Raw genomic sequence first — 12418 nt, 5'->3', positions numbered from 1 at the left:
AGCATTGAAGCTCCATTCCTTAACATTTAGAGAATTCAAACAGCTCTTATCATGGCTGCTACTGAGATACTTCCGGGTCATTTCACTCCCTAAGCAAAAAGGACTATTCGACCGCAGCCCGTTTCTGGTAACAGGAGGAGGGGGGGGTGGATAATAGCTGGAAACTGGATTACAGCCGGCTGGCAGCCACAGATCCTCCGGCCAACAGCACTTCTGAGTGGCTGACAGTATTAGCAGGATGTAGACTCTCAGTCTTATTTTCCTCTGGTTCACCTGTGTCAGTTTTAAGCGATCTTATTTGACAGAAGGTAGATTCGCTTTGTGCATCTTTTTGGTTGGTAGTAAGTGAACATTTTTTCACAATTTCAAACCTCAACTCCTCCTTTCCAGCGCCAAATAAAAGTTGAACAAGTCTCTATACTTAATAGGCTGTAATTCCGGGCATCGAGGGAAGAATACAATAGAGCATTCAAATGGGTGTGTCGACACTTCATTTGCACATCCACTCTGTGTTTACTTTGGACAACTGCTGCACAGAGACCAACGACACAGTTTCAGATAAGCATTACTTTCCATTTTAACACCTGACTGGTTGAGCTGCATTGTCCGACATTGTCCTTAAGGCATGATACATTTTAACTTAAAATATATGATTTTATCACAGTAACCATTCATTCATAAGTTGCTGACTTTTTTTGGAGATTCTGGGGTACTACATTTAAAATCTGGAAATATATAAATAATGCAAAACTTTCTGATTAACGTGATGACAGTTTGAAGATAATACTGTATGTTGACATAAGCTGCTAAAATAAAATGAATAAAATACATAAAACGTTTTGATATTTTGCTATATGTTCAGAAAATTTTCACATTAAATTGTCTCTAAAACAACAAAATATAACTTTGATCTGCAGTGTATCCTGATATTACAATTACTACCCTTTTAAAAAAAATACAGACACAATATGAAGAACACAGTTCTAACATTATATATACTACTAACTATTGTAGTTTTTATTAAAATATTAATTTATTACAGTTTCATTAACATTTGTTTGATTTTAAACACAACATAATTGTAATATATCAATTATATAAATAATAAATAAACTACAGTCAATCAATTATAAGTAAATTTATAGTCTGTATATAATTAAATAGTATGAAATTATAGACATAAAATATATATGAATACCTATGAACGTGTGTGTGTGTGTGTGTGTGTGTGTGTATGCTTACTGTGTCTACATTCTTTTTAGTCTGATTGTTAAAGCAGCAGTAGGCAAGATTGGAGCAAATATTATTTTAAAAAGTTATTTTTATAAAACGGTCACTACAGTATATCCTGACAGTATATGTGTATGAGACAGGTAATCTGAAAAAATCATGTGTCCTGTGGTGTCCTCCAGTGCTCCTAACGCCATCTGCAAGATTTCCCAGACCGGAGGAAAACAACCAGTCAGAGCAGCGGATCATTTTTTTTTAGGTGAATCAACTCCCCAGTATGAACACTCTAATAACCCTTATTTAAATCATTAGGTTTTAAAGTTGTAAAACGCACTAATAACCGAATCCAGAGTTATTTCCCTTCCTCCGTTCATGTGAATGAGACCCAGACTGAGGCTGGAGCGCAAACCGTGACGACGGCGTGACGTTGGGACCCTGAGACCGAGCGGACGCTACCGCGCGGACGCTACCGCACATGTTCCACGTGCCCAAAATCCGGGTACTTTTTCAGACGGAAGTCGAGACATTTAGGCTTCATGCACCACTGAGCAACTTTCATAGGAATGAACGGGGCCCCGCCTCCAACGCTGTATCCAGTTCTCTTTAATAAATCCATGGGCCTGATCGCAAACTACAATCAAACTATGCAGCGCTGATCAAACATGAATCAATATTCTGTTACTGTAATGCCTATTTCTTGCACATAATGTTTTCAGAAACATCTTGTAGTGCACGGTTTAGCTGTAAAATGAGAACGTTTGTGACCCGGCAGCCATGTTTGAGATCTGTCGAGGAAATACCAAGCGCCGCCCACCAGCCGGAGCACAGCCAATAGGAAACTCTCTCTGAAACGACCTGAATTGACCTGGAATTTTTGCCCAATGATGCCACAAATATTCTGCCTACTGAAGCTTTAAACTCATTATTAACCTCGTTTGAAAAGTGATACACAAATGTTTATAAAGGACACGTATCTACATCCGTGGCCTGGTTCTGACAGGAGGACCTGAGGAGGATCCTGTGATTGTTAAATGAGCAGCAGTCATTAGAGGCTGTCTGTCTCCTCCTCGCCTGGTATAACCGCAGCAGCAGTCTGTCTGTCTTTCAGCGGACACATTAGTGACATTAGCTGCAGTGTTACACTGAAAACACCCAGGCTGCTAACAGGGTTACACAGCAGCAGAGGACAACAGTGAAGCAGTGTGTTGTCCTCCTGCCTGCCTGTCACTGAGCTGACACACACACAGAGAGAGGAGCTATAGCTACTGTAGCTAGCAGCAGCAGCTCTCCGTCTTACCGTCAGTCACCCAGCGGACAGCCGGCCGGTCTGCTGCTGGGAGGGGGACGTGTCCGTGTCCCTTCAGACGTCTCTGGGAAACCGTGCTGAGATGTTGTATTTGACACGTATTTCCTCCTCAGACTGCTCTGCTCCTCTCTGTGCTCCGCAGACTGAACCGGACAGGTCACTTCCTGGTTAGGCGCGCGACGTGCTGTTCCACGCTGGCAGCGCCGACGTCACGCTCTGAAGCGGCCAGTCAGGTGGTAGCTGATGACGACAGCGGATGTTTTTTTTTTTATTATTATCAATTTATATCGATTTATATAATCTATAGGCTACCAGTGAACACAACCTGCAGATGTGTTGCTGTAATATGTGAAGCCAAAGTGGTTGGAGATAAACAATGCGCTCCCTGTCTTTAGACTAGTTTAGTGTTCCATCAGGCTGGATAAGCATGCTAATGTGTTAGTTAAAGGTCCCATATTATGTTCATTGTCAGGTTCATACTTGTATTTTGTGTTTCTACTAGAACATGTTTACATGCTGTAATGTTAAAAAAAACAAACTTTTTTTTCCTCATACTGTCTGTCTGAATATACCTGTATTTACCCTCTGTCTGAAACAATCCGTTTTAGCTCATTTCAACGGAATTGCGTTGCTAAGCAACAGTTTGGGTCCATGTTTACTTCCTGTCAGCTGATGTTATTAACATACACTGCAACAGGAAACAAACTGGGACACTTTTAAAATGTTTACATTTAAAACCCTGTAATGGTCTAAATATTGTATATTTGTGACATCACAAATGGATAAAAATCCTAACGGCTTGTTTCAAACGCACAATTTCTGAATACGTGCTGTGCGTATTTCTCCGTATATTGAACGTTTCAATACTTTCACAGTATTTATAAAGCACTTAAACCTGCTTTATACTATAAAAGACATGAACATATCATTTTTTACAATATGGGACCTTTAAAGCTGCAGTGGATAGAATTGAAGCACATATGAATTTAAAAAGCTATTTTTATAAAACGGTCGCTTTATCCTGTAGTGCATGAGACAAGTAATCAGAAAAAAAAAACCATGTGCCTCTGTGTCCTCCGGTGCTCCTAACGGCATCTGCAAGATTTCACAGACCGGAGGAAAACAAGCAGTAAGAGCTGATCTGGAGTCTGCCATCCAGCTGCCGTCTATGAGAGCCGACTGTCAATCACTCGCGTACTCTGATCAAACGGTCAAACTAGGCAGCGTTGATCAAACATTAATCAACATTCTGTTACTGTAATGCCTATTTCTCTCCTCAAATGTTTTCAGAATCATCTTGTAGTGTACTGTTAAGCTGTAAAATGAGAAAGTTTGTGACCTGGCAGCCATGTTGAGATCTGTAGAGGAAGTACCAAGCAGCACCGCCCACCAGCCGGAGCACAGCCAATAGGAACGCTCTCTTTCTCTGAAATGACCTGTGATTGGTCAAAGTCTTCCGTCACGTCACAACAGAGCCATGAGGAGGCGCAGAAGTCACATTTTCTCTCAGAACACAATAACAATATGATGAAAAGGTTATTATGGAATTTTTACCCAATGATGCCAAAAAATATACTGCATACTGCCACTTTAACCATCATGTGTGTTTGTGGTCCTGGAGACCCAGGACCCTCTGAACACACATTATTTTATTAGCCCATCTTAATACTTAATGACTTTTTTCTGATGTTATGAAAATTGCTTACAAACCTGAATTTGAGTGTTTCAGAAGTCCTCAACAGAAAATGTCACATTGCTTCTGTTTGTGCTCTCATAGACTTCCGCTGTAAAACCTGGTTAAATACAAAGGATTTTCATCTGCTCTATATCTGTAATTTATGGAGGCCGGGAGCGGCCATAGAGAGAATAAATAAATAAATAAATAAATCAAGGCCATGATATTAATTTGTGTGCAGACGAGAGATGTAGAATAATTCATGGCCTCTATTGAATTATATTACTTTGGTTCATTTGTGTGCGCGAGATAAGTGTATTCTACAGAGAGCCAGCACAACAGACCAGCCTTTCTCCCCAAAGCAGGAAGTGCAGTGCACCTGCTTTCCTGATGTGGTGACCTCGCTCCAAACACGTTGCATACATCCACCGGTAACCATGAAGTTTTCCAGAACCTTCCAATTGACCAAGACGATAGCATTCTCCAAGTCAGCATTGGACTATTTTGCAGACAATATATTCCTCAAGCTCTCATTATGCTCATGAATTGTCTTTTAAAAACAATAATCCCTTGCGAAGCAAGTGTTGTCAACATGTCATGATAAATGATCCCCAAGCTTAGGTAAAGCTTAATTAAAGAGTGTCCATCTTTAGCCAGGGATAAGTGCCATAAGCAGGTGGCAGCTGGAATGAAGTACTTGGCCTTGTGCACTGCCAAAATTATTTTATTATTTAATTCGTGCCCACAAATGAATCAAAACGTCTGAACGGTTTAATTGAATCATGGCCTCAATATGCAGTAGGCCTATTTTTAGTTTTTTCTCCATGGCTACTACCGGCCGGTGTTGACAGGACCTGGACATAAGTAACACCACTGTGGTGATTTCTTTGTGAATGACTTTTGGCAAACAACAAACAGAGAATTACACACAGCCCGTATTCAGAAACTGAGCTTTTGAAACAAGCCTTCAGGATTTCTGTCCATTTGTGATGTCACAAATCAACAATATTTAGACCATTTCAAAGTTTTAAACGTAAACATTCTAAATATGTCCCAGTTTATTTCCTGTTGCAGTGTATGTGAATGACATCAGCTGACAGGACGTAAACACGGACCCAAGCTGTTGCCTAGCAACGCAATTCTGTTGCAATTCCATTGAAATGTGCTAAAACGGAGCGTTTCAGACAGAGGGTGAATACAGGTATATTCAAACAGACAGCATGAGGAAAATAAAGTTTTTTTTAAACATTAAAGTATGTAAACATGTTCTAGTAGACACCCAAAATACAAGTAAAAACCTGAAAATTAACATGACATGGGACCTTTAAACCCTCCGAACTTCTGAATGCAGCTGCAGGAGCTACACGGAGCACACAAAGCCAGCACGACTCCATTCGTTTCTCTGCGGTCTACTGGCTCAGTTATGGATGACTTGTTCTTTTTAAATGAGTTTTCAAGGAGACTTCAGTGATTTGATTGAGTTCACCAGAGCAACCGCATCCAAATTTCCAAAAGAAAGGCCACTACACAAACATTTAATCTGCCTGTCTGAGAGCTGGTCCCAACCCAAACTCATAAATGTGCTCATTGTTAAATATGGCAAGTGTCCCAGCACCAGCAGGTGACTCTGAATAAACAAGTCAGTCAATGATCCACTAGATACTGCAGCTGTATCATATTGAGATGATCAAACCTTTTGTGAGGTTACAGTATATTAGGTTGTGTAATCTTGCAACAACATCCTTTTATGTCTTGAGACAGCTTTAAAACTTGTAAAAAAAGTTAAATGTCGATTATAGATTTTTAAGACTAATTTAGGTGTGTATGACTTACAAATAAAAGTAGTGCAAACGTGTTGGATGCAGTTCACTTGTTCTCTGCAGGGTTTTGCCATTCATGTCTGTCAGCTGCACTGCGTGAAATAAGAAAGACAGAAGGAAAGAAAAGAAGTGGCTGCATAACCGCTGTGAATACCTTCCCCTCATTAGCATTGGGGATGGAGTAGTTGGCTCCCAGCTCGCCTCTCCCATGGGTGGTAATGTATCCATGTCAACAAGGTGAATGCTCTGGCAGTTTCTATAGCGGCTTACAGCTTATATGCATGTAAGCTTTGAAAGCTGATCGATATTGCTGTTTGATATCTGGATTCATGACTGGTAAGAAGTTATTTGGGCCTCGTAGTCTACAATCATTTCCTAAACAGGAACTGATATGGAACTCTAAAACCACAGGAAGGTTTCGGCGATACAAAGTGATTAACATTTACTCAACTACTGTACTTAAGTACAATGTTGAGGTACTTATACCTTACTTGAGTACTTCCATTTTATGCTACTTCAAGCTGCAGTGGGTAGAAATGGAGCAAATATGATGAAAAGAAATTATTAGTGCATGAGACAAGTAATCTGAAAAAAAAATCATCTTCCTCTGTTTCCTCCGGTGTCCACCGGTGCTCCTAACGGCATCTGTAAGATTTCACAGACTGGAAGAAAACAAGCAGTCAGAGCTGATCTGAAGTCTGCCGTCCAGCTGCCGTCCGGATTGAAGTTGTTATTTTTCCTCATTTTGACAATCTAACCAGTGACAACACATCAGTTAAGGTTGGAAGGACTAATGGCTGTTGGTAGTTGTGATTGGTTTTGTTTAAACATGCCGAATTGTAATTTTATGGGTTATTGTTGTTCGGACGATTAAGCTAAGACAGCTAATGTGTGCGTCCACAATTCTTGTAATATTACAACTTTTTTCTCGTAATGTTACGACTTTTTTTCTCTTAAATTTTGACTTTATTCTGGAAATCTCCCGAATTTTTTTCCCCTAAATGTGGCCCTAATACTCCGTAGTACATTTGACCCTCACTGCATTAGACTTGTATACTATATACTTAGACTATAAACTGTGTTACCTTCATCACAATGCTCAAATGTTTTGCGGCTCCAGACAGATTTTATTTGTTTTATTTTTTTTGGCCTAAAGGGCTCTTTTCATAGTAAAGGTTGCTGACCCCCGTTCTAAGGAAACATGGTGGCCTAAGTGTACAAAACTATTGTTGAGAGTGTTTTAACCTTTCACCTTCCTGCCTGGTACGGTCACCTAAACTGTAGATATAAGAATAAACTGTCTAGGATTGTGTCAACGGCAGGAAAAATAGTTGGTAAACCCCAACAGCCTTTGACTCAACTTTTTACAGAAAGGACGAGGAAGAAAGTGAGGAGTATCCTGGCAGATAGCTCCCATCCTCTCATCAGCCAGTTTGAACTCATGAGCTCTGGGAGGCGCTATAGAGTCCCTCTGACAACTAAAAATGTGTTTAAAAAAGTACTTCATCCCAAATGCCATCACTATTCTTAACCCAACAAAGTGACTGAGCAGATCTAAGCCACAGACACTGACATGAACTGTTTTAATGTGTAACATAACCTGTCTATGTAGCTGTCTTTTACTAACTGCTGTCTGGTTTTTAATGTCTGTTCTTTCCAGTGTTTGGTGAGCTGAAGACAAATTTCCAAAATAAAGTTTTATTGTATTGTATTGTACTGTATGTGTGATAGGAGGAGTGGAGCAAGAACATTCAGATGCAAACAGCACTTGACTGTACATGACTTCTGAGTGATGAAGTTCTTCAACAGTTAACCCTTACTGCCAAGGTGCAAAACTGCTCTTAGTTCTTCTTTTTTACAAATTCAATAAATAAATAATAATATAATATAATAATAGCATTGAATTTATGGATGTTTATTTTGAATATTAAAAATTTGCATTTTGAAAACAATATTTACTGACAAACATCATGTGGTTACCATTTATTTGTACCATTGCCTGGTTTTCCAATTACTCTCAGCTCATCTGCATTTTCTCCCCATATTTTTCTCAGTTAGGCAACCTAACTGTATCAAACTTCTGCTGAAGCAGAAAATATAGCAGCTTTTTCATACATGGACACTGAATCTGAGTAAAAATCTGCTACACACCTGCTCCTTGAAAAGAAATAGGTATTTTTTTGAGAATTTGAGTAGAATATATACTGGAAAAACAAAGTTCAGAAACTTGTGTTTGGTGGATTATTTCTCTGTTGTTACAATGCTAATGGTCATTGTATTTTACATCGTTGGAAAGCCTGTTTATTTACCTTCGCAATGATGTCCCACTTGTAAGGATCATGCATTTGTGGGATGAGCAGCACAGCTGATTATGTGGGTAGCGCCCAAGAAAAATTTGCCAAAATGCTCCGTCAATGGTAAACAGTGTATTCTCCTGTTGGTATTGACTCTTGTTTTGAGTTGTTTGGTGGATTGGATGATTGAACTCTCTATCAGTAACAAGGAACAAACATGACATATTGGCTATTTTACATTTTATTCATTTAATACACCGTCAGGAGCCTCAGTAGCGGTGGAAGATCCATACGCAGCCACAACAGCCTGGCACCTCCTCCTCATGCTGGTCACCAACCTGGTCACACGTTGCTGTGGGATGGTGTTCCATTCCTCAACCAGGATTGGTTGCAGGTCAGCCAACGAGGTTGCGTTGGTCACTCTAACACGTACAGCACACCCAACCTGATCCCACATGTTGAATTGGGTTGAGGTGTGGACTCTTGGCAGGCCGTTCCATTCTCTCTACTCCCACATTGTGGAGGTAGTCTGTGATAACCCTGGCTCTGTGGGGGTGAGCGTTGTTTCTTGGAGGATGAAGTTAGATCCCAGATTGTGGAGATATGGGATCGCCACTGGCTGCAGAATCTCATCCCGATATCTCACTGCATTGAGATGGCCTTCAATGATGACAAGCCTTGTTTTACCATGACACTGCCCCCACCAAAAGCTGTTACTCCATCGGTTCAACAATCAGCATAGCGTTCTCCGCGTCGTCTCCATACTTTGACCCTGCCGTCCAACTTTGGCAGACAGAACCTGGACTCATCACTGAACATGACATTCCCCCACATGTTCAGGTTCCATTGTCTGTGTTGTCGACACCGGCGCAAACGGGCCTGACGGTGAAGGGCAGTCATTGCAGGCTTCCTGGTAGCCTTATGAGAATACACTGTTTAGAGTATTTTGGCAAATTGTTCTTGGGCACTACCCACATAATCAGCTGTGCTTCTCATCCCACAAATGCATGATCCTTACAAGTTGGATATCATTGCGAAGGTAAATAAACAGGCTTTCCAACCATGTAAAATACAATACCAATTAGCATTGTAACAACAGAGAAATAATCCACCAAACACAAGTTTCTGAACTTTGTTTTTCCAATTTAGTTTTAAAGGTCCCATATAGTGCTCATTTTGAGGTTCATACTTGTATTTTGTGTTTCTACTAAAACATGTTTACACGCTTAATGTTAAAAAAAACCCTCTGTTTTCCTCATGCTGTCTGTTTGAATATACCTGTATTCATGCTCTGTCAGAAATGCTCCATTTTAGTACATTTCAATGGAATTGAAACAGAATTGCGTTGCTAGGCAACAGCTTGGGTCCATGTTTCCTTCCTGTCAGCTGATGTTATTTACATACACTGCAACAGGAAATAAACTTGGACACATTTAGAATGTTTATGTTTAAAACCATGTAATGGTCTAACTATCGTTTATTTGTGACATCACAAATGGACAGAAATCCAAAAATTTCTGAATACGGGCTGTGTGTATTTTTGTCCGTATACTGAGCGTTTTGATAGTTTAACAGTATTTATATAGCACTTAAACCTGCTTTATAATGTAAAAGACATGAAAATCTCACTTTTTACAATATGGGACCCTTAAGATCACTATTGTGAACTGAGGAATAAAAGCATTACAAATAACGTTGCAAACAGCAAAGACTAAGAAATGCAATTATGAAAATCATTTTTATGTATAGTATGCAAATTATATTCGTCAGATGTACATACATAATTTCTATATTATGAGACGATTAACTGAAACATATATTTAATCATCATAAACATCAGCTATGTTATATATACATTTAAACATGAATTTAAAGCTGCGCCAATCAATATTTCCTATATTAATACAATGGTTGAAATGTAATGTGAAAAGTGTGACAAACCCACAGTGAATTATCACCAGCTCTCTAGTTCCCCTCAGCTCTGCAGAGCTTTTTTTAGCCTCTCTTAGTTCATTGTTTTGGTTTTCGGACTTACAAAGTGGTGGAGGTAGTGGACCAGCTAGGGACTTGTAAGAAAATTATTTGGGGATGGAATTTTATGTTTAACTTTGTAAAGACTTTTTCGAAACCATCTTGTTGTTAATATTTTTGTGAGGCCCTCCCCTTGATTTAGGCACATTTTACAAAGGAAGAGCAAACTATATCAGACAAATACGAAGAAGTTAAACATTTAATCTAGACTAAAATTAACACAGTTGAAGCTGCTAAATGCAGGAAGGACAGCTGGCAAAAGAAAAAACTCCCAATGTGTGAATGCGTAAATTAACAGACTTATTAATTTAACAGAACACTCAAAAGTCAAATATAGTCGTCTAAATATAAATAGCTTTACGACATGTAATGGCTGAATGAATTTCACCTAATTATGCACTTTAACAAAGTTGTGGCGTCAGTTTAAACTGTGTTGTTTTTAGTCTAGATTATAACTGTAACTTCTTCATATTTGTGTAATACTACCATACGATCCCCGCACAGAGCTCTGATTGGTCAGTAGGCGGCGCTTTTTAATATGAGTTGATCTCTTATCTTGAAAATAACCTGCTCCGGAGCAGGTTAGCTGTTCAGCATCAGTTACCATGGCGATCTAGGAAGTGATCCACCTTCGTAAGATGGAAAACCCTAAAGGGTTAACCCTGAAGTTACCTCGCTAACCCCAAATCCTGCTTCATAGTACAGACCTCATGTGGATATCAACATGATGTTGCTTTGTGTCTGCTCTACGTGTTTGTCGGCAGTTACTAGATTTGACGATATATCAGTGTTGTGTTTACAGCTTGTTGAAAAGGAAAAACCGCCCCCAAGTGGCCAAACATTTATTAGAGCAGCTTTAAAGACGACCATGTGCAAATAAATGTTAAATGAGGATGTTGCAGTCGCAGTAGATGGAAACAGCCGTATGATGTCGACATGAACAATTAGAGCCCTCTTTTTTGTACAATGTCACAGAATTCAATCCACCACTGAGGCGTGTATAAAGTGCGCATACACATTCAACTCGACATGACTGATTTATCAAAACTAGAAAGCTCCTTTAGTGTCTTCAGCTCTGTCATTTTGGGGTTGAAAATAGCTCGAAGAGGGAAAGGCAATACAGTCCCTCACACACCGAAGCTACACTTTCACAAAAGGCTCGGAAACATGCACTCATGCTTTACAAAGATTGTATGTCATTCTTGCAAGGCCCCAGTGGCGACAAGCATTCATCGTACGCTTGCAAGGGAGGAAAAAAAATCTTCAGATAATTAGGCATTCATAAGCATAATAATATGGATGATATGTCTTTGCCTGCTATGCAAATAATGACATTCAAAGTGTATGGGAGTGTTTGACCACTCCCTTTACATGCTGCTGCTGCTTCAAAACTACACCGACGAACTACTGCAGAAGGTTTTTTGTGCTGTTCATATTCAAGTTATACCTAAATATTATAGAAAAAAAATCATGCACAGATACACATCATTTCCCTCTTTTCCTCTTGAAATTGCTGATGATTCCATATTCTGACACTTGCAGCTAAGGTTTAGCTTTTTGGCTGAAAGCTGAAGCTCCAGTGCAGTGGGAACAAGGTATATAGAAAATAGTTCAATATGCTTTAGGTTTATAAAATATATCACAAGTCTGAAAATCAGATGGTTTAGATATATTTGGGATGACTGCAGTAATCTGCCTCCAAATGTACCACAAAGCACATACAACAACACACTGGCCTCTAGTTTCATGGCAGAAAACAGGTGGACACCTGCTGCCAATGCATCAGCAGCAGTATCGTAAGTGTTCTCTCTGGCTTTAATCTGGAGATTTTATTATAAATTCACTGCAACAGAACAAATGTCGTGATAAATTACAACTAAGATGAAGTTTAAAGGGACTCTATGTAAGAATCGGAAAATTGCTTTGTCTGAAAAAAAGTCCGAAAAAAAATCCAAAAAAAGTCTGTAATATGTCTGAAAATTTCCGATAAAAAAAAAACCTGAAAAAAAAGATCTGAAAAATGTCGGACAAAAAAGTCTGAAAAAATGTCCAATACAAAAAG

This window comes from Sebastes umbrosus, chromosome 14 (genome assembly GCF_015220745.1).
Source record: "Sebastes umbrosus isolate fSebUmb1 chromosome 14, fSebUmb1.pri, whole genome shotgun sequence".
Classification (NCBI taxonomy): domain Eukaryota; kingdom Metazoa; phylum Chordata; class Actinopteri; order Perciformes; family Sebastidae; genus Sebastes; species Sebastes umbrosus.
This window is presented reverse-complemented; position numbering follows the sequence as displayed.